Below are 21,179 nucleotides of genomic sequence, written 5' to 3'. Positions count from 1 at the left end.
GCACTGGCATAGGGCAAGGCACATGGGGGCTGGGAATGGCTTGACCAGAGGCAGGAGCACGAATGCACAGACCACACAGGGACACCCAGTGTGCACTGAGAGTCTGGTAAAGCCCAATCAGGTGTCCCAGGGAGGCAGGCTAGCTGCAGAGGCTATAAAGGATGCAGAAATAAAAGACTGAAGTCCAACAGCCACCATGGTTGCCCACCGCTTCTTGATTCCCCTCTTCAAGTCTCTCCTGAGTTCCCATCTTAGCCTGGCTCCACCTGCTCACTCTCAAGTGTCCTCAGGTTTCCTGTTCAGCCATCTGTCTGTCATGTCCTTTCTCAAAGCCTCAGTTCTTCCAGAAAATGCCCTACGTGCGCCCACCATTGGGCCACAACTTTTGAGTCAACTTTGCTCTTTGTGCAAATTTACATTTGCTGAACAACTCCACTCACATATGAAAGTGTGCATATAACAGGAGGGATAGAGAAGAGCGCTATAATCTGCGAGAGCCGTTAATAGCCCTGGCACATCCTCAAATCTCACTTTTGCTTCTCAACTCCCACCCATACTTAAAACACACAGCGCACTGGCCTAGGAGATGGCTCTCTGCTCCTTGAATCGCCCTGCACACCTTCCTCCTTTCCTCCTACCCCTCCCTCTGTCTGAAATACTCATTTCCAAGGTCTCTGTTAGCGTATCTTTCTGAGACCTCCTTGACCTGCCCTTCCCTCCAGGCAGAAGCAGTTCTCCCAATTTCCCCCTCTATTACAGACTTTATTACACCATTCTCTCACGAGTTTACATATTTATTTCCATAACTAGAATGTGCTTTCCAAACATAGGACTTGTGTCTTTTTTTTTATGTGACTCACCAGCCTGACAACATGATAGCAGGTGAAGGAGGGGGATGGGGGAAGCTGGGTTCCCTTAGAAATCCTCCCACAAAGCTAATATGGTGGCAGTTGAATTTTACTGAAGCATGAAAGCCATGATTTAAAAATATATATTTGCCTTTCCTTCAAATTAGAAGAGAGAAAGGTAATAAATTCAATGGACACTTGGCCTGAATACCAAAGCTTGAGCCCAGCATTTCTAAGCAGCTACTTGGGGCCAGTCCAAGACCTCCATCCGATAAGTCATCTTCTCTCAAGTAACTAATTCTCCCTTCACATTGCCTAATTAAAAACTAATTTCTTTGAAATTCTCATTATTTTTATGTGCACATTCTACTCATATAATTCAAAATGTACAAAGGGATATACAGCAAAAGAATCAGTCTAACCTCTCCCTTTCCAGTGTTCCAATCAACCAGTTTTCTTCTTTAGAGACAAGACATTTCTTGGTGCTCTTTCCAGAGATATTCCAAGAATAGTTAAGCAAATGCATATACATTTATTCCCTCTTTATTTTCCTTTTAACCAACACTAATATATACAGTGTTTTGCATGTTGATTTTAAAAGTGTACGTGAAGACAGTGCCACAGCAGTACACAAAACCTCCCTCCTCACTTAGCAGCTGCCTTGAGTACCTGTTAGATGAATGTGACCAGCCTCCTAGCGAGGCAGATTTAGGTTATTTATCATCTCCCGCTGTCACAAATAATGCAGCCGTGTCATGTTTCACATTTCTTACCGTACTGTGAATAATCTTTCCAGACGCCCAAGTTCACATCCTAGACTTATCCTGGATTCCTCCTCCTTGGCCTCTATAAACAGGTAGACTACGACTTTTCCCTTTTTAGGCACATATGGAGAGGTTATTATGTGTGGGTGGTCCTCAGAGTTTCTGATGAAAAGTAGACGCCATCATCGTCCCCATTTTGTAGATGGAAGGTACAGAGAGGGTAAGTAACTTGCCATTCACACAGCTAGTGGGTGGCAGGGCCCGAATGAAATCAGATATTCTGGTTCTAGAGCAATGCTGTCCCATAAAAATGGAATGCAAGCCACATTGGCAATTTTTAACTTTCCAGTATTAAGGATACTGTGTGGATCACCACAAACTGGAGAATTCTTAAAGAGATGGGAATACCAGACCACCTGACCTGCCTCTTGAGAAATCTGTATGCAGGTCAGGAAGCAACAGTTAGAACTGGACCAGACTGGTTCCAAATAGGAAAAGGAGTACTTCAAGGCTATATATTGTCACCCTGATTATTTAACTTATATGCAGAATACATCATGAGAAACACTGGACTGGATGAAGCACAAGCTGGAATCAAGATAGCCAGGAGAAATATTAATAACCTCAGATGCAGATGGCACCACCTTTATGGCAGAAAGCGAAGAAGAACTAAAGAGTCTCTTGATGCAAGTGAAAGAGGAGAGTGGAAAAGTTGGCATAAAGCTCAACATTCAGAAAACTAAGATCATGGCATCTGGTCCCATCACTTCATGGCAAATAGATGGGGAAACAGTGGAAACAGTGTCAGACTTCATTTTTTGGGGCTCCAAAATCACTGCAGATGGTGACTGCAGCCATGAAATTAAAAGACGCTTGCTCCTTGGAAGAAAAGTTACGACCAATCTAGACAGCATATTGAAAAGCAGAGACATTACTTTGCCAACAAAGGTTCGTCTAGTCAAGGCTATGGTTTTTCCAGTGGTCATGTATGGATTGTAGAGTTGGACTGTGAAGAAAACTGAGTGCCAAAGAATTGATGCTTTTGAACTGTGGTGTTGGAGAAGACTCTTGAGAGTCCCTTGAACTGCAAGGAGATCCAACCAGTCCATCCTAAAGGAAATCAGTCCTGAATATTCATTGGAAGGACTGATGTTGAAACTGAAACTCTAATACTTTGGCCACCTGATGTGAAGAACTGACTCATTAGAAAAGATCCTGATGCTGGGAAAGATTGAAGGTGAGAAGAGAAGGGGACGACAGAGGATGAGATGGTTGGATGGCATCACCGACTCAATGGACATGAGTTGAGTAAGCTCTGGGAGTCGGTGATGGATAGGGAGGCCTGGCGTGCTGCAGTCCATGAGGTTACAAAGAGTCAGACAAGACTGAGTAACTGACTGAACTGAACTGATCAAGGGTAAAAATAAAAAGGTAAAATGTGAAATTAATCTTAATGGTATATTTTATTTAACCCAATGCATCCAAAATATTTTCCTTTCAACATGTGGAACTCACATTAAATAAGAAGCTTCGGACTTCTCTGGTGGTTCAGACAGTAAAGAATCTGCCTGCAATGCAGGAGACATGGGTTCCATCTCTGGGTCTGGAAGATCCTCTGGAGAAGGAAATGGCAGCCCACTCCAGTATTCTTGCCTGAAGAATTCCGTGGACAGAGAATCCTGGTGGGCTACAGTCCATGGGTCACAAAGAGTTGGACACAACTGAGTGACTAACACACGTGGAACTAACCATACTTCAAGTGCTTAATAGCTACATGTGGCTAGTGGCTGTCATATTGGATATCACAGGTCTGGAGTTGCTTTTAATTGTTATGGTAGGTCATCTCCCTAACCTACCAACTGCCTGCTTTCCCCTACTGATTCCAACTAATCAAAGCACTAGTAATTAAGAGAACATTGAATTAGGAGTTAGTAAACCAAGATATTACTAACTCCTAATTCAAGCAATGGCACACCACTCCAGTACTCTTGCCTGGAAAATCCCATGGACAGAGGAGCTTGGTGGGCTGCAGTCCACGGGGTCTCTAAGAGTCAGACACGACTGAGCAACTTCACTCTCACTTTTCACTTTCATGCATTGGAGAAGGAAATGGCAACCCACTCCAGTGTTCTTGCCTGGAGAATCCCAGGGACAGGGGAGCCTGGTGGGCTGCCGTCTATGGGGTCGCACAGAGTCGGACACGACTGAAGCGACTTAGCGGCAGCAGCAGCAGCAAACCAAGATTAGTATCAGAGCTATATTTGGTTAAGTAGTTAATCTTTCTAAGGCTCATTATTTCATCTGTAAAATGGGAAGTGGAAGAGGAAAGTAGAGGAAGACGCCTCAATCACAGAATTGTTCTAAAAATTAAATGAAAGAAAACGTGCATGTAAAATATTTAACATAGTGCCTGGCACAAAATTTAAGCCTGTAATAAATATTAATTATTGTTATCATTACTTAGTATAATGACTCTTTGCCATATATTATTAATTATACTTCCAGATAATTCATTGGCTTAATTAGCTCATAGGCTGCTTGTTCAATTTTTAGTTTTCTCTCAGCACTTAAAGCAAATAAAAGATACACACATGGGTGAGAGCGGCAGAAGCTTTACTGAATGTCTAAGATACTCCAGGCATTTGAGACTCCGCATATATTCTATCAATAAATTGTCATAACAACTCTATCAGGTGCTTATTTATAATCCTATTTTGCATATAAGGAAATGGAGGCCCTTATGTTTTAAATGAACTGTCCAGGTGTGAAGCATCTGTAGCTGAACCTATGTTTCTCAGACTCCAGAGTTTCTGCCTTTGGACTTTATACTCTTTTCTAAGGATGAACAATAACTGGGATAAAGGCATTTTGCATTTTATAGTATATTCAAGTCTTCCAGCCTCTTACAAGCACCAATTAAGGCATTTTGCCAGCAGTAATTAAGACTACCTCCTACTAAATCACTCTTTCCTATCCCAGCCCATCTAGGTAAATCTGCCTACTGGCATGGCCTCAAGGATGAAAATGTTAGCATTTGGAAGAGCTATAATGATTTCTCAGTAAAGACAAAGAATCATGGACCTTATTTCAATAATGCAAAACATGCATGCCTATGATTTACTCTATATTAAGATCATCACATATGTGATCACAATTTCCCATTTTAATGTGACCAAGTACTTTCATGAAAACAAACTAGCTTGTTAAAATCAGAGGCAGGGCATGGCATGGTTATGAAATATAGAGTAATTTCTGTCCAGTGTAAGCCAACTTTATAATTAAAGAATGCAGTTAAAAATATACATGGATTTTGTGCAGTTCAAGAATCTTAGTAATGTCAAAATACCACTGTGCTCAGGCTATTTTAACAGTTAATGGCACTGTGGCAATAAGACTGTTCTCTGCATTTTTGCTAATTCTTTCCTTTATTTCTACATTTGGATTATTACAGTAATTTCCACCTGATTATTTTTTTTTGCAATGAGAGTGTTCTTTGAGAGTTCATTAGTAATATAGCTTAGGCTTTGTGGGGGATGCAGCTACCATTAATTTTGCTTTTGTTTGCTACTGGGAAAATCATAATTGCAAATTTTCAGCAAGATGCGTAGATGCACCTATTAAATAAGCAGTTGGTTTTTTATTACTATTATACTAAAAGAATGAATGACATTTAAGGTGATTTTCTTAGAATTTTGCTTTTTTAAAAAATAAGCAACATACTCTAATTTAGGCTGTCATGCCTTATGCATACATGTGCAGTTGCTCAGTCGTGTCCAACTCATTGTGACCCTATGGACTGCAGCCCACCAGGTCCCCTGTCCGTGGGATTCTCCAGGCAAGAATACTGGAGTGGGTTGCCATTTCCTCCTCCAGGGGATTTTCTGGATCCAGGTATCGAACTTGTGTCTCCAGCATCTCCTGCATTGGCAGTGGATTCTTTACCGCTGAGCCATCTGGAAAGTCCTTTATAATAACAATAATAAAAATACTTTCATACATTGAATCTTATTATTTTTAAAAAATTTCAGTTTTTTAGAATAATATCACCTGTTCTTTTTTTCCATCTCTATGCACACCCACTTCTCTATCCACCATCTCCAAACTTACATATCAACCAGCAGCCTATAGTATCATCAAGAAATTTTCATGGGTTTAGCAGCACGGAATTTTTTTTAAAGTCTATTCAGAGTCCATATTTTTGCTTCTATAACCATTAAGGTATAAAATATCCATGTTCTGCTTAGGATAAGCATGGTGTAAGTCTTCAAAACAAGACTTAAAATAGTCTTTTCTATATCAATATAATTTAATAACAGAGTATTTTAATCTTCATTGCCCCACTGAGGACCTTCTTTGTTTTAGAATGATACTTAAGTCATTTAGGTATTTGTCACTGTTGATTCTGGAGTCAAAATCCTTGTAGCATCTTGGGGGGTGGGTAGGAAGGCACTATACAGTATTAGATTCCTGCATGATGTCATATCCAGGAAGGCAGAAAATCCTCTAAAAGCATCAGAAACACTGCTGCTCCCACTGTAGTTACAGACTGTATCACCCCACCAGGCTCCTTTTCTAGTCTAAGTTTGTAAATGCTTTAAGGAAACAATGCCAAGTTCATCGTGTCTAGATTGATAGGCATTCAGGATATTAAATATAGGAGCTCTAGGCCAATTCTTCATCTGCTTGGCTAACCTCATAAAAGATCATTGTGAATGGTTCAAGAGAAGGAAGGTGCCAGTGGATATATTTGTTATGTTACATTCATTTCTGGGAACAAGTCTGGTTTGTCTTAATTTGATCAAGAAAAATAACCTGCTCATGTATTTCTCTAAAGTTAGTAGGGAAAATTTTAACTGCATTATGTCTAAGGCATGTCCTTCATATACACGGCAGATCTCATGTGCCAACATCACAACTAGATGAATGATGTTTCTGTTACAGTCGAATGGGCAACTGAGTCTTTTCTCACTCTTGCCCAACCAGTTGAGCTTTGGAATTATTAAAGTAGTTTTGTTACTTATTGCATCATCTTCCACAGCAAAGCCAAAGACTGACTTAATTATCCTGATGATTCAGGCAAAAATACCAAATTCTTCTTCCTTGTGTTAATGTTCTCTTTCTCATATATTAATATAAAAGATAATTCCATTATGCTGGTAATGCTCGGTTGGTTCTGATAGCTTTAGCTTTTCTTGTACTTTGTAATATACAGCAGAAGTTATTAAATGCACCCTTTTCTCTGGCCTATTCTTACTAACAATATGAGTGTTAGATTTTTCATAAAAATATCAACTAATATGAACTAAATAGCATTAGGATATTTATAAGGCTATATTTCAGTTCAAATTTAACCTTTACATATGCCTACTTATTTAACTTTTGAAGTCTTATTAAAACATAAAGAATTTTAGGGCTCAAGAAATGATGCCTTTAAACAACATCAAATTAAGCACTCACTATTAGGTGACAACGCTAGAAGGAAAGCCTATCACAAAAGCAAATTAATGATACAAATGAACAGATTCCTTAGATTTGCTGACTTTTATAACCAATTCCATTAATCATTTAATTTTTCTCTGATATTGTGATGTTTCCTCCTACCAAGTGCCTTTGCATTTGTGGAGGGAGAGGTGCCTGGTGGTGGGGGAGATATCTTTTCTATATAAGCTGTAAAGAGGATAATTGAAGCAGTCATCTCTTAAAATAGAATCTGCAGCTTTTTTATTTCATAGAAGCCATGGTCCATATACAAAATACTCCATAAGAGTGTCTTCATCTGGCTTATGAGATTTGATCAATAAAGGCCAAAAGCAATATGCAGAACCCAGCAGGCAGGTTATCTTTACAGGTCATTGTCAAGGATAGCAATAACTTAAAATGTGCAACATGTTATCCAATGGAGCAACACACCTTTCCATTTATTCATTCATCTTTCAATAACAGAAAAAGTATCTTGTCTTTGAATCCATGGACTAAAGAAGTCCAACTAAAAATCAAGTCTTGTTTTCCCAGGCTCAAATCTCAAAGTGATTAGGTGACTAGGGTAATTAAATGCACAACAGTGAAAATTCCAATTCCCAAATATTTTTCAATCAGAAACATTATGTGCCAGGCATCATGCTAAGGCTATGTACTATTTTTGTTTAATATCCACATAAATTAGGTGTTATTACAATTCCCATTCTACATATGAGAAAACTGAGGCTTAGAGAAGTGAAATGCTTTTGCCCAGGGTTTCCTACTAGAAAGGGTGGAGTTGGAACTTCAACCCAGGACTGCCTAAGTCAACACCTCTGCTCTCAACTTTGAGGTCCAGAAACCATTTAATAAGACATTCCTCTTTCCATTTCTAAGGAAAAGGAAAGAACTAACTTTGAGAAAGGAGGTAATAAATACAGTACTTAATAATTTTACAAAATGAACAACTAACATCAGAAAGAAAGATCTGCTGACAGTAAAAAAGTTGCCCACAGCACTTGCAAATCATCTTTATCCCATGGGTTTTAGGGACAAAGTATAACAATTAACTATATAAATCTCAGCCCTGGATTAGCACCTTATTTGCAGTGGCTATTGGCAAGTAATAAATAAAATCTAACTTGTCTTTGCCATTATTAAAAAAAAAAAAACTTATACAGACCTTTTTTTCTTTCAGTAGTCAATTATAAGGACTGTGGACAGTAATGACAGTTTCCACAACACCTGCAAGGAATGGAGAGGGCACTTTCTTCATGTCTGAACGAGACATGATGGTTGTTAGTTGACAAAGGCTTGAAACATCCATTGCCCATACAGAGATATTCAGACTCAGTGGAAATCACTCTACTTTCCACTGGGAGCAGAGTGGTTTTCTTAGGCCCAGAGAGAGACTGCCTTTCTGTGGTCAAGTTCTTAAGATCTCGCCTGGAATCCAGGCAGAAGAAATCCTCAGAAGGTCTCCAAACAGGGAGAGCATGCGACTGACTCCTGGCACTCAAAGGCACAGGCACAGAGCTGTGTTATATGCAAGGTGGCAGATGGATATAAAGTTATAGGCCCTTTACATGCTTTGTGTAAAGTTTTATTGGGCATGTGCTCTGTGCTAAACACTGTGTGTGTGCACGTGCTGAGTCACTTTAGTCGTGTCCAACTCTTTGCAACCCTATGAATTGAAGCCCGCCAGCCGTGCCTGTCCATGGGATTCTCCAGGCAAGAATACTGGAGGGGGTTGCCATGCCCTCCTCAGGGGATCTTCCCAACCCAGGGACTGAACCTGTATCTGTTAAAGTCTCCAGCCTTGGCCGGCGGGTTCTTTACCACTAGTGCCACCTAGGAATCCTACTGAACACTGCAGATATTATATATCCATGTATCACACCTAGATAATGGATGTGGGTCAAGGAAACAAGGGAAACAATTTTCCCTTCCAACAAACCCTTCAAATAAGGTCCATTCATCTGCTCTTCCCCTCCCACAGAAGACAGTAGTGAGTAGGATATGAATACATGTAACAGGCAGATGGTACTTCATCATCAAACAGTACTGACTGGGGTAAATCCCCTTCCTACATGTGCTCTGAAGTTTTCTTCCTGAAGAGATGATAGGCAATGCTGAATCATTCTATAGCAGTCTTTCTTGTGTCTAAACCCTTCAGATCATGAACACCTTGAGAGCAGAGTAAGGACTTGGAGTATATGGTCTTGAATATCCTCTGCCCGGCCCTGTGCCCGGCATTTAGTAAACAAGCATTTAGAATGCTTGTTTACTAAATCAATGTTGGCAATACAGCAGGACTATCCTAGCAGAATGACTTTTAACTGTGGCTAGTTTTCTTTGGCATAAAGTCCGTTGATCATTAGGGAAGTAAACCTGAGCCTTGGTCTTATACAAACATCCATCTGAAAAGAACTGCCCAGATGTAAAAGTTACATGGAAGACATCAACAACTATTTATCCCAGGATCTTTGATCTCAGTTTCAAACAGAAGTTATATTGATGGCGAGCAGAAGTTCTGGACAAAGGTCAGGTATTTACTTTTTATTCTGATCCTTGTTCAGCCTGGTGTATTATGAACCTCAATGTTTTGCCACATAAAAACGATGTATAAGGAGATTTTTTTGAGATGCGCAACTGTGAATGAATTCTAATTATACACTGTTGATAGACCTTTAAAGACAATATATAAAACTATGATTATAATGGACTTTTTCCTTTCCTCAAATGCATACTATTATGCACTGATTTTTCCCAAGTGGTTTCTCCATGTGCAAGTGTGTTTTCAAAACAACTTGTCAAGAGAAGTTATGTGAAAATTCAGCCACTAGATGGAGTGGCTTTTAAAAGCCCTCAGGAATCAATTTGTTACTCTGTTCAGTGGATATAGTTCTTGCTTTGGTTGAGCAACTTCTGCTACAACATTTTATGCGTTTTACAACTGAATTAATTTAAACATATATAAGAAAACATGTTAGAGATGGTTAAAATGGGTTATTACTATTGCCTACAAAAACAAAATTTCTAATTATTTTTCTGAGGCAAAAGGGCATTGAGAAAATTTAATATACTGATAAAAATTAATTGTAAGTATTTGGAATTCTGCCTCAAGAAAGTAATTAAGAATGAGTAAAGGAAAGTAGTTATACTGAAAACAAATGACATGTTTATGCCAAGAGATGCTAAAAGTAAGAAGGGAATATCTTGGGAGCCCAAAATCAATTCTAATAACAAACTCAACTCATTTCTATTTTATGAAACATTTGGCTTTCCAATTTTCAATTATGAAATCACCAACACAGGTCATAACTCTGTGATGAAAAAGAATGGAAAATTATTTTCTATTCTTACAGAAGCTAAAATGGAATATTTCACAAGAGAAGTTAGTATCTGTTCAAATACTCATACAAATCAAGGATACAGTAGCTTTCTAAATAACTCAATTTCCTTCCTATCATTTTCTTGCTGGAATAATTTTAAACATTTTTATTGTTAAGTTCAGGGTTCCATTTAAACGTGATTTTAAAAACTAGGTACTTACAGATCACCTACTTTAGTTGAAAATCACCTACTTTAATAACAAAAATTTCAGTGTGTATGAGCAATACTTGATATAAGCAGAAAAAAATATGCTTTCAAGATGCAAATTATAATGTACAAACAGAACTAGAAGAACTTGGTTTCAATAACGATATAAAAATATGTTTTGGAAATGTAACAAATTGTATGAAAGGTCAGAATTTTCATGCCATTGAAACCATGAAGTAGTTCTATTATACTTATTTAAGAACTTGATTTTGAATTAAGGTTTGTGTGATACAGCTATATGATTTTGAACAGAGTTGAGGAACTAAAAGCATTGAGAAAAATGACATGAAGATAAAGAAATGGGAAATAAGATAGTTGAGCACAGGCTGGACATCTCAGCATACATCTTGAAGAATAGTCTGATAAATCACATGTGGTCTGGAAGTGCACACCTAGTTAGTTTATAAGTTGTACATGCGAGCTCAGTCACTCAGTCATGTCTGACTCTTTGCTACGCTATGGACTGTAGCCCTCTAGGCTCCTCTGTCCATGGGATTTTTCTAAGCAAGAATACTGGAGTGGGTTGCCATTTCCTTGTCCAGGGTATCTTCCCGACCCAGGGTCTCCTTCATCTCCTACATGGGCAGGCAGATTCTTTACCACTGAGTAACCTGGGAAACAATTTTATAGGTCAGTGGCTCTGAAGGGATGCTCTTCAACCAGTAGCATCAGCATCACCTGGGAACTAGGGAGAAATGTAGTCGCAGGTCAAACAACAGACCTACAGAATCAAAAACTCTGTGTTTCTGAGTTGGGGCACTTTTGTGTCTTCACAAGGCCTCCAGGAGAGTCTAAGACAGTCTGAGGTTTTAGAACTACTGTTAAAGATGATGGAGACCTGTGAAAAAGATTAGATGAAGGAGGAAAACAGAACTAACCTTTCAGAAGTATCGAGGTTAGATAGGAAGAAAGAATATTCTATGAGTATAGGTTTTTCGATCATTGAAATGGATTGCGAAGGAAGCATAAAATAATATAAAATAACCTCCCACAGATCTTTAAAACCAAGCTTTTTCTATTTGATTGAAATAGAACAATGTAGTCTAGCCTGAAAATGAGGGAAAGGAGTGAAGAATCTCTCAAGGATTTTCAGTCTCCAAGCTTCTCTGCACTTTTTCAGGGAACTTATTTGCTAGATCTTTTGTCCAGCAAAGGAAAGTGGCTTCAAGACATAACACGTACTTATTCAGCTGCAGATATAAATTAAAAACTGCATACCATTTTTTCTTAATTCTATTTACTCTGTGATACATTATTTTATGGTTTGGGGGAAAAGAAGAGCAAACAGAAATATTTCCAGCTTAAAAAGAAAATAAGCTAGAGTGTTACTTTTATTTTTTCCTGTTCTTTTATGCTCAGTAATCGTTGAGTTCCTTCACAATGGTGTTGAAAGACGTGGTTAGCGGTCCTATCAAACTTCGCCTCAGTTCAGTTCAGTCGCTCAGTCGTGTCCAGCTGAACTGACGCAAAGTTTGAGAGGACCGCTAACCACGTCTTTCAACACCATTGTGAAGGAACTCAACGATTACTGAGCATAAAAGAACAGGAAAAAATAAAAGTAACATTCCAGCTTATTTTCTTTTTAAGCTGGAAATATTTCTGTTTGCCCTTCTTTCCCCCCAACCATAAAATAATGTATCACAGGAGATGAACCCAGAAAATGACAAACTAAAATGGAAATTTTGCAGCAGGCCCAACTAATGCAAATCTATTGCAAATTATCTTACAGAACTACCCCGGTAATTATGCAATTTTCACTGCTTATAGCTGGCAGAGATCTTTCAAAAATACCTACAAGTTATAAATACATGGAAATATATTCCCAAACACTTAAATATATGACTCTGGGCAGACTGTTTCCTCTATAATTATTTCATCAATAAAAATGGATCACAGATTACTCATAATTAGTTTCCTTAGTCGAGGACTAAAATCATTCAAAGATTTCCCCCTTTTCTGGTGTGTATGAACTTAGATCTAATTTTCAAAAGTAGTTGTATATTTTCTAAAGTCATATTCCCACATAGGCAAAAACACAGAATTCTTTGGGCAATCATTTGCTTACTTTGGTTATGAGTTAAGTTGTGTAACTTTTTCAAGTCTTTTTTTCATTTTTCTTCATGTGCACATCACTTGTTCCCCACAACTTGTACAAAAGCTAGAGAAAACATTTGGAAATTCTGGTAGCCATGCATTGAAATGAGCTGAAAATATGGTCCGTTTAAGAAGTAATGCTGGAATAAACCAAAATACACAGATCACAGTGGTATTAAAATAAACTTCCCTTACAAAGGAATAAATCAAGTTGATTTAAATATAACTGATTTAGAAGTAAACAAGAGTGACAAAGGCATACCACCTATGATATTGGTTCACTTGCTATATTAAAAACACCTTTTTTTAGCTGCCTGACCAATAGAGTTAGTTAGCATTAGTCGCTCAGTTGTGTCTGACTCTTTGCGACCCCACAGACTCTAGCCCACCAGGCTCCTCTGTCCGTGGGACTCTCCAGGCAAGAACACTGGAGTGGGTTGCTATGCCCTCCTCCAGGGGATCTTTCTGACCCAAGGATCGAACCTGGGGGTCTCCTGCATTGCAGGCAGATTCTTTACTATCTGAGTCACCAGGGAAGACCAACAGAAATCAAGGTTATAAAATTTCCCATTCAAATGTCTATATGTGAAAGTGGAAATTTGGTTTTATTTTTTTAAGCATACTGGAATTTATCACCAATTTAAAGGTAAGACTCCTTTTAACTCAATTTACAGAACTCATACTGACTCCAATTATCTCCTCTAAATATATGGCCTAAAGAATGGATAAACAAATGATAAAGGAAAGAGGGGAACCCTCCCATGTCAACATAAACTTTGAAAAACATTCTTTCCTAATTACATTTTTTAAAATTATATTTAAATATACTACTGACATACACAGTTTGTGAAAGCATTTGCCAGTATATTCAACTCCCACAACAGATTGCCTGGCACGTCTTTGAAAAACGCTTCTGCTTTTCTTTAAAAAGCAATAGCATAGAATTTGCGAGTGGGAATAAAAAATAGATATTACACTGCTGAATTTTGGAAACTATGCTGTACTTTATCTCCTGAAGTGAAGAAAACTTTTAATGCTATTCAGAGTTGATAATGATGGTAAGGAATCATGCCAAAGGTATCCAATTTCTTTTCAACGAATCCAAACTCTAAACAATTAAAAATCCAAATCAGAGTGGAAAAATAAGACATTAGATAATAAAATATCATACTCCTAGGGGAAAATTATTTTCCATCTGTGTTAGAAGAAAAAGGAACTTAAATCCTTTCATTCAAAAATGCAAAATTTACTTTGAGAGGCTTATTCGAAAGGACAGACTATAATGCAATAATAGCACTAGGGGGTAAAAAACAATGAGTCGGCCAAAAAACCAAAAACACTAATTCCCATCTGACCAGTCTCAACTCACATGTTCACTAACAAAATAAAACAAGCAAAGCAAAACTTTGAAAGCTTTGCTAAAGTGCAGGTGTGAACATTTCCCCAGCTGGGGCTAAAACGGAACTCATAGTATTTCAGTACAACTGCAATGACTCTGCCAGACCCATTTGCTCAGATTAGGGGAGTAAACAGTTCTTTCCTCAAAAACCCATATGAATGCAACTCTGAACCTCAGAATTCCATGCTCCCTAAATTATGAAATTAACCTGTCCTAGTGAAACTTTCAAATTAGAGGAGATTCCAAAGTTGTTCACCAATCATCTATATGAAAAGTACTTCAAATATATGGAAAGCAGCCATGAAAATTAGATCAAGAATATATTTGTCATCTCAACTGCCCTAGAAAAACTGTTACAATGAAATGTACTTCATTTTCCATGACGCACCCTGTTCAGTCCCGAGCTTTTTAGTAAATATTTTATGGTAAGAACTGGAGGTAATCACACTGATTGCTTGAGGCAACAACTTTGACCTCTGATCACTGGTATGTCATAGACATACCTATTATCCATGCAGGCCTGTTTGAGATAGAAGTTCATCTAACCTCAAATCATTTGAGGAGTACCAAGAGAAGCACTGGAAAACCACTAAAAGAGGCTTCCCCTTTTCTCCTCACAAATTTCCCAAAGTTTTAACTTACTTGTAATAGCATTATAATGTGTTTTATCCAAGAAATATAACTATATTAATATGCATCTTGTGACACAGTGATAATTTTGTATGTGTATGTGCGTGCTCAACTGTGTCCAACTCTTTGTGATCCTGTGGACTGTAGCCCACCAGGCTCCTCTGTCCATGGGATTCTCCAGGCAAGAATACTGCAGTGGGTTGCCATGCCCTCCTCCAGGGAATCTTCCCAACCCAGGGATGGAGCCCATGTCTCGTATGTCTCCTGCACTGGCAGGCAGGTTCTTTACCATAGTGTCACCTAAGAAGCCCATAATAACCTTGTGTATCTTCTCCGAACTTTCTTTCCAAGATTAATAAACAACCAGTGAAAACTGTGTTAAACACAACAGTCAATGTTTACGAGAAAACTATAACTGAATGTGGTTCTGCCCATCCTGGCACCTTCATAAGATTCTTAGAACATAGGAGACTGGAATAGGTTTCTACTCTCCTGGAAAATAAGAACAGTCTTGTTTTGATTCAAGGTGGGTACTTCCTTTGGCCTTGAGTTGTCCATGTCCATCTGCACAGTTCCCTTGAATTTGGACATTTCCCCAAATTCATAGAATTTATTTAAAATCTGAATCATATGTTCAAATATATCAAGGCAACATGTCTCAATTTTTAATTTAGTTGTGATTATACATCCAGGAAAAAATTTTGTTCATATACACATATAGAGGTATATTTATACATGCTGTCATCTTAAATTCTGCAATCTATAATTTGACATTACATATACTCTGGATAATATTTATTGTTTCTTTTAGTCCAGAAAATATTTGGGAGAAAACTAAGTTGATCTGCAATATGTTATGAGGTTAACCCAATCTAACCTAAGAATATAGATTAGTGGATAAATGGTTATAAAAACATTAAAGAGCAATTTAGTTACAAAATGCTGAACCTTCCAATCCCTCAAAAACAGGATTCATGTGGTTATACTGCAAAGTTAACATTATCATGAGAACAGGATTAGGAAAGAGCTGGAGACTCAGAGGGAAAACAGGAGGCTAAAATTTTACCAATGCAAAATATATCCAGTGGTTTTCATTTCCTCATTAACTTTTCCACCAGCCTTCATCCATGGAAAAAAAAAAAAAAAAACTCAGCAGAGTTTGCGGCCCCTCAAATATAGATATGCAATATAGAAACCTGGCCTTGGCATAGTTTTTCAAACAATGTTGGGTCCAGGTGATTTCAGAGTCCGAAGCAAAATTATAAATAATTTAAGCCCAAAGGCTGGCTTCACTCTAATTTGTTAGTTCAATTAGAAGATGATGAATACAAAAATAAAAGAGACAGACTTACACGGTGGTGACACAGCATCCCTTTTTGCAGGAATGAAAGCTCTCATCTATGTGCTTCACGCAACGGAGCTAACATCATTACCCCAAGAATAACAGGCAGCAAACTAACAGACAGGCCCCATCTTCCTAACCAAATTCAAGATGCTATAACCAAATCTTGTTTTACTCATCACGTGTTGTTAGGTATTTCCGAGTTTGATTTATTACTCTCTTTTGCAACATTCCTGGAGAGCTAATTATGGGAAATAATTCTTTGCCTTATTAGGCCAACTGTTTTCTGGGAAGAAACATTTGGTAAGCCCGGTGAACTAAAAACTGCTATGAGAAGTTCCATTTCCTAATAGTTTATTCTGATAAGCAGAGTATTCCCATTCTAATTCCACCTAATAGGCAAGACAACCTCGGAGCCTGTCTAAATTTTCTGGTGGTGAATATTAGTTCCGGGTTAAAGCAAAGAAGTATGTCACACAATTGTTTTGAAAGAGTTTTTCAGGCTTTGCCTTAGTAATTTAATAAGCTGACACTGCATACTAAACACATATCAGCACAACCACTGGGATTGCTGCTTTCTTGAGACAAGAGGTAACCCGATTCAAGGAGTTTTCTTTTGGAAGAGGCTATGACAAGCCACAAATATAGTGGTTCTTCTGGAGAATTTCATTCCCAGCAGTTTCGTCTTGGTAACATTTAACAATTTCACTATTTTAACATTTTGAAATGCCAAAAAGAACACAGTGATCCTGCAGCTAGGCTTATTAGAGAAGAACAATCTCACAGGCGAGACAGGAGGCACGTGGTCCACTGGGAAAAGGGTAACAGAAAAAGACAGAAAACAGTGGATAACAAACAAAGCCAAGCACTACTCCAGTGTAAGATGGGACTTTTTTTCACCGGAAGGTGAATCTTCTCTCTCCAAAGTGAATAATGTCATTTACAGCTTCTTTTAAGGGACAGGGCATAACATTCTTTTTAATATGCATGTATACTGATGCTGTCTATTAAAAGAGGAGATATGAATATAATGTGCCTTTTAACCGTGAGTATGAAAGCATAGTAATTTTCTTTCTGAAAGGTCAGAACCAAGCATTATCCCACTGTGGCATTATTTTACCCCAGAGAGGCTTAGGAACACAAGGAACACCAACACTTTCCCGGTCAAACACTTGATACCTACCTGAGCCAAGACTGCTCCTTGCCTGGAGTAGGAGACATCTTTAGAATAAAAAGAGTTCGTTTACAGTAAGTTCTCTTGATAACCTAAAATAGTTTTTAAAAACCGTATCCAAGTGTCTTGCCTAACTGTGGTAACTGTTATTGCTCCTACAGTAACTGCCTGCAGTATTCAATGTTTAAAATTCTGGAGATGCATGGATGCTATTCATGTATAGGTAATCAGAAAATAATCTGTGTCACTTAAGAAACTATGCACAGCCTTTCTGAGAACATTGCTCCTAAATGAGTTAGAGAACATAGGAGGGCAAGGAGTACCAGGGAAAAAAGGACAGAGAAAAAAATCAATCAGTGTATCTTCTCCTGCAAACTGTCAGCAGGGTGGGATTAGAAAAACAACACTTTAAATCAGATAAAGTCCTATGGGAACCTTAAAGGTTGGTTACTCTGAGCTTCTCAGGATTCTGCAAAATAGATTGATGGCAGTGGTCACCCATTGATACTCAGTGTCCACTGAGTTTCCCCAGAGAAATTGCATTTCCCTCATTGTTCAAAAGATATTAACTTGGTAATAAAAATGAGAAGAAGTTATGGAACCCACTGAGATATATTTCAACACCTTTAAAACCAGTAGATCTGTTCTAATCTCTTATTGGATTAAATGCCTGAGGATGCTAATACGTGAAGAAAGCAACAAAGCCAAGAGCAGCACTTATGTGAAGGAAAATAAAAAAGATGCGAGACAAAATAACGAATAGGTGACTCAATTTTTTCTCATCTGTTCAACTGAAAACTAAAATCAGAAATATGCATGATGCTTTTAAACTTTCAAATGACCAAATGACAGTTTCTCACGTCTGTCACAGCAAACACATTCTCATTCACAGGAGCTGATCATTTGTGATTGTGAGCCTTGGCAAGAAATGTCTTTTAAACAGACAACATCAACTTTTTTTCATCTAATGGCTACTTCTGAATTCAATGGTTCCATCACCATTCAAATTTAATTATCAGTTAAATGCTAATTTCTTTTTCCTCAAAGAAAAGTGGTTCCTGTAGCTATATTTTTATATGTAAAAGTTTATTACTTGATATACATTTCTTTATATGACATTTAATAATCTGACTTTGGACAGCTTCTAGGTTTGGTGCAGAGATCGATGTATTTCTTCAGGAAGACTCAGCTGCTGATAGGGTTTAGAGACATTAAGCACCAACTCAAGCACCCGTTTTTCAAACATGCACAATTACACATTTTCCACAAACAGACATCAGTGCATACAGACAGCCAGGTGCTCACACATTCAATAACTAGTAAATGGTAGAAACCTCCAGAAGTAGCACAGACCACAGTTAACAGGCTAGGGCTCTACGGCTTAGTAAACACCAGTGCACAATTCGCTCACACGGAATCAGAACTCCACGAAGGACACTTGGGAACCACACTGGTCAGCACCCGAAGGGGCGGGAGGCGGAAGAAGTATTTACAAATGCAACCCTACCAGGTCTTACCCTTCGCATCCCCCGGTCCTCGCGGGAGAAGCTCCCTCGCCACCTCTCGCCCAGCGCAGGGGCTGCTTCTCTGCTTGAACGAAACGTCCCCCCACCTGACTCTACGGAGAGCTCTGCCGGGAACCGAGGCGCCCCGCCCGGGCCGGGGGAAGGCACTGGCGCCGCGGGAGCCGAGAAAGAGGCGGAGGCGGAAAAGAAGTGGAGAAGGCAGGGGTGGCCGAGGGAGTAGCGAGAGGGAGGCGGCGCCGGCGCGGGGATGCGGGCGAGGAGGGGTGGGGTGGAGCGGGGTGTGCCTCCGTCGGTCGGTCAGGAAGTCAGTCGGTCCGCTCAGCCCGTGCGCCGGCGTCCCCTGCCTCCAGCGCCAGCCCGCGACGGTGATCGGGACTGGCGCCCCCTGCGCTCGCGAGCCTCGCCCCTTGCCGGGGCTCCTCGCTGGGTCCTCCCGCTCGCCCTGCCTGGCCCGGCGTGGGGCCGCCCGTTTCCGCCAGCCCCGGAGCCCGTCGCCTCGCCCGGCGCGCGCGGTCCCCGACTCTCCCTGCGCTCGCGCTCTGGCTCCCTCTCGCTCCGGTCCCATTTATGAAGCGCGGTCCCATCACGTGTTAATGAGCCTTTGTCCTGCCCTGGCAGCGGCGGCGGCACAGACCCCGCCGAGGGAACTGCGCGGGGAGGGACCGGCGCGCGGCGCCCGCGGCTCCAAACTTTGCTGGCGCGAGGGGACCCGCCGCTGGCGCCGGCCCCGGGGCCAGAGGGGACGAGCCTCTCTGGTCCGCGTCACCTACTTCTCTTCCTCCTCCTCTGCCGCCGCCGCGGTCCCCGGGGGCCCCACTGCCATGACCTGGCTCTCCTTCCAGACACTCTCACACTCTGGCCGAGCCAAGAAAGGGCTCGTGCCTGCACCGTCCCCGACCTCGAGGCCATGAATCACGCGCGCCCAGCCAGCGCGCAGCGACAACACCTTGCGCGGGGGTCACGTCTGGGCCAGCGGGCTGAGCCGGAAGGGAAGGGGGAGAGGAGAGGGGAGACTAGGCGGCGGCGAGCCCCACCCAGACCCCCCCAGTTCCGGGCCGCTTCCGCGGCAGGCGGCCACTAGCCAGGCCCGGGGTCAGGCGAAGCCCGGGGACCGCGCCGCGCAGCCCCCGAGTCCCCGTGCTACCTGGCAGAGGCCACGCGGCCACCTGTCCTCCGCCCTCGGGCGCCGCCTGGTTCCGCGCCGGGCGCCTCCTGCAGCCTCCGCCTTCCCCGCCCGGCGCGGACCACTCGGGCGCGCCCCACCCGCCCGGCCCCGGCTGCAAACATTTGGGCTCCGTAGGCGGCTGGCTCTGCGCCTTCCTGCCCGGCGCGCCCCCTCCCCAGCCGGGGTTGGGGGCACCCCGCGCCTCGCACCTTCTCGCAGGAAGAGGACGCCCCCTTCCAACGCCGGGCGGGGGGCGCCCGGGGCTCGCGGGCAACCGCGGCAGGCGCCTGGGAATCCGTGGTGCACCCGGCTGCCGCGGCAGGAATTAGGGGACATGCTCGTTAATTGGTTCCACTATCAGCCGCTGTCTGCCTCCGGTGTGCACGGATCAAACCTTAATTGGTCTTTACATTTATCATGGTGAATTGCGAACCTACAAACAAGCCTCAGCCGCTGTTTCAGCAGAAAAGGCCCTCCCCCTTTCCCCAGGGCCGGGCAGGGCTGTAGCGGCGGCGATCCCGGTTATTTAGACATCTTTATCTCTCCGGAGTTGGGTCGGGGGAGGACTGCCTGGTTTCCACCTGATGCAGCCAGGTCCTCCGGCCCCAACAGCCCCGCGGAAAACGCTTGGTTCGGTTCCTTCCCAAGCTCTCCTCTCCTTGACAGCCTCAGCGTTCGTTTTATGACACCCCGCTAGGATCCAGCAGTTTCTGCCCAGTCCTCATACTGCACGCGCTCTGGTTCCGATCTCTAGTCTCGCCTTGCCCAAGCCCAGAGCTCAACAATCCGAACAGATTTGGGCCCCATATTTGGACTACGTGATGAGAATCCGGAAAAGCGAGCCTCTCAAGGAAAGGAGGAGAATTGGTGCGGAGGAAACCCATGGATGGTGGGTTCAGAGTCCTGGATAAGGGGAGGTTGTTGAGTGCCTTTTGGACATCTCAATCCAAATCACAGAAAATACGCAGGGCTCCACTGAAGTCTTTGAAGATCTCCTAAATTGCTTTAGGCTAGAAAAAGTATTTCCTATTTCCCTATCAGGGAAATGGACATTTGCAATAGAGTACACAGCGGAAATGTTTACTTTCTGCTAGGTAGGTAGACGGAATAAGTTATAAACAAAGATCTGATGGACCGGTCAATCGCTGGCGAGTGGGTAGATGCGGGATTAAATCTG

General features: G+C 41.3%; 1 protein-coding gene across 1 annotated transcript in view; it reads right to left on the bottom strand.

Annotated features, from left to right (window-relative positions):
• CNR1 (cannabinoid receptor 1) overlaps window positions 1–18,879 on the bottom strand; it is a 29,547-nt gene extending 10,668 nt beyond the window's left edge. The window contains 1 exon segment of the mRNA NM_001242341.2: window positions 18,829–18,879. The gene's annotated coding sequence lies outside the window, so the exon portion shown is untranslated.
• Between the last annotated feature and the right edge of the window lie 2,300 nt (window positions 18,880–21,179).

Source organism: Bos taurus, chromosome 9 (genome assembly GCF_002263795.3).
Source record: "Bos taurus isolate L1 Dominette 01449 registration number 42190680 breed Hereford chromosome 9, ARS-UCD2.0, whole genome shotgun sequence".
NCBI lineage: Eukaryota > Metazoa > Chordata > Mammalia > Artiodactyla > Bovidae > Bos > Bos taurus.
Note: the sequence above shows the minus strand (reverse complement) of the source record. Positions and strands in the feature narration are given on the sequence as shown.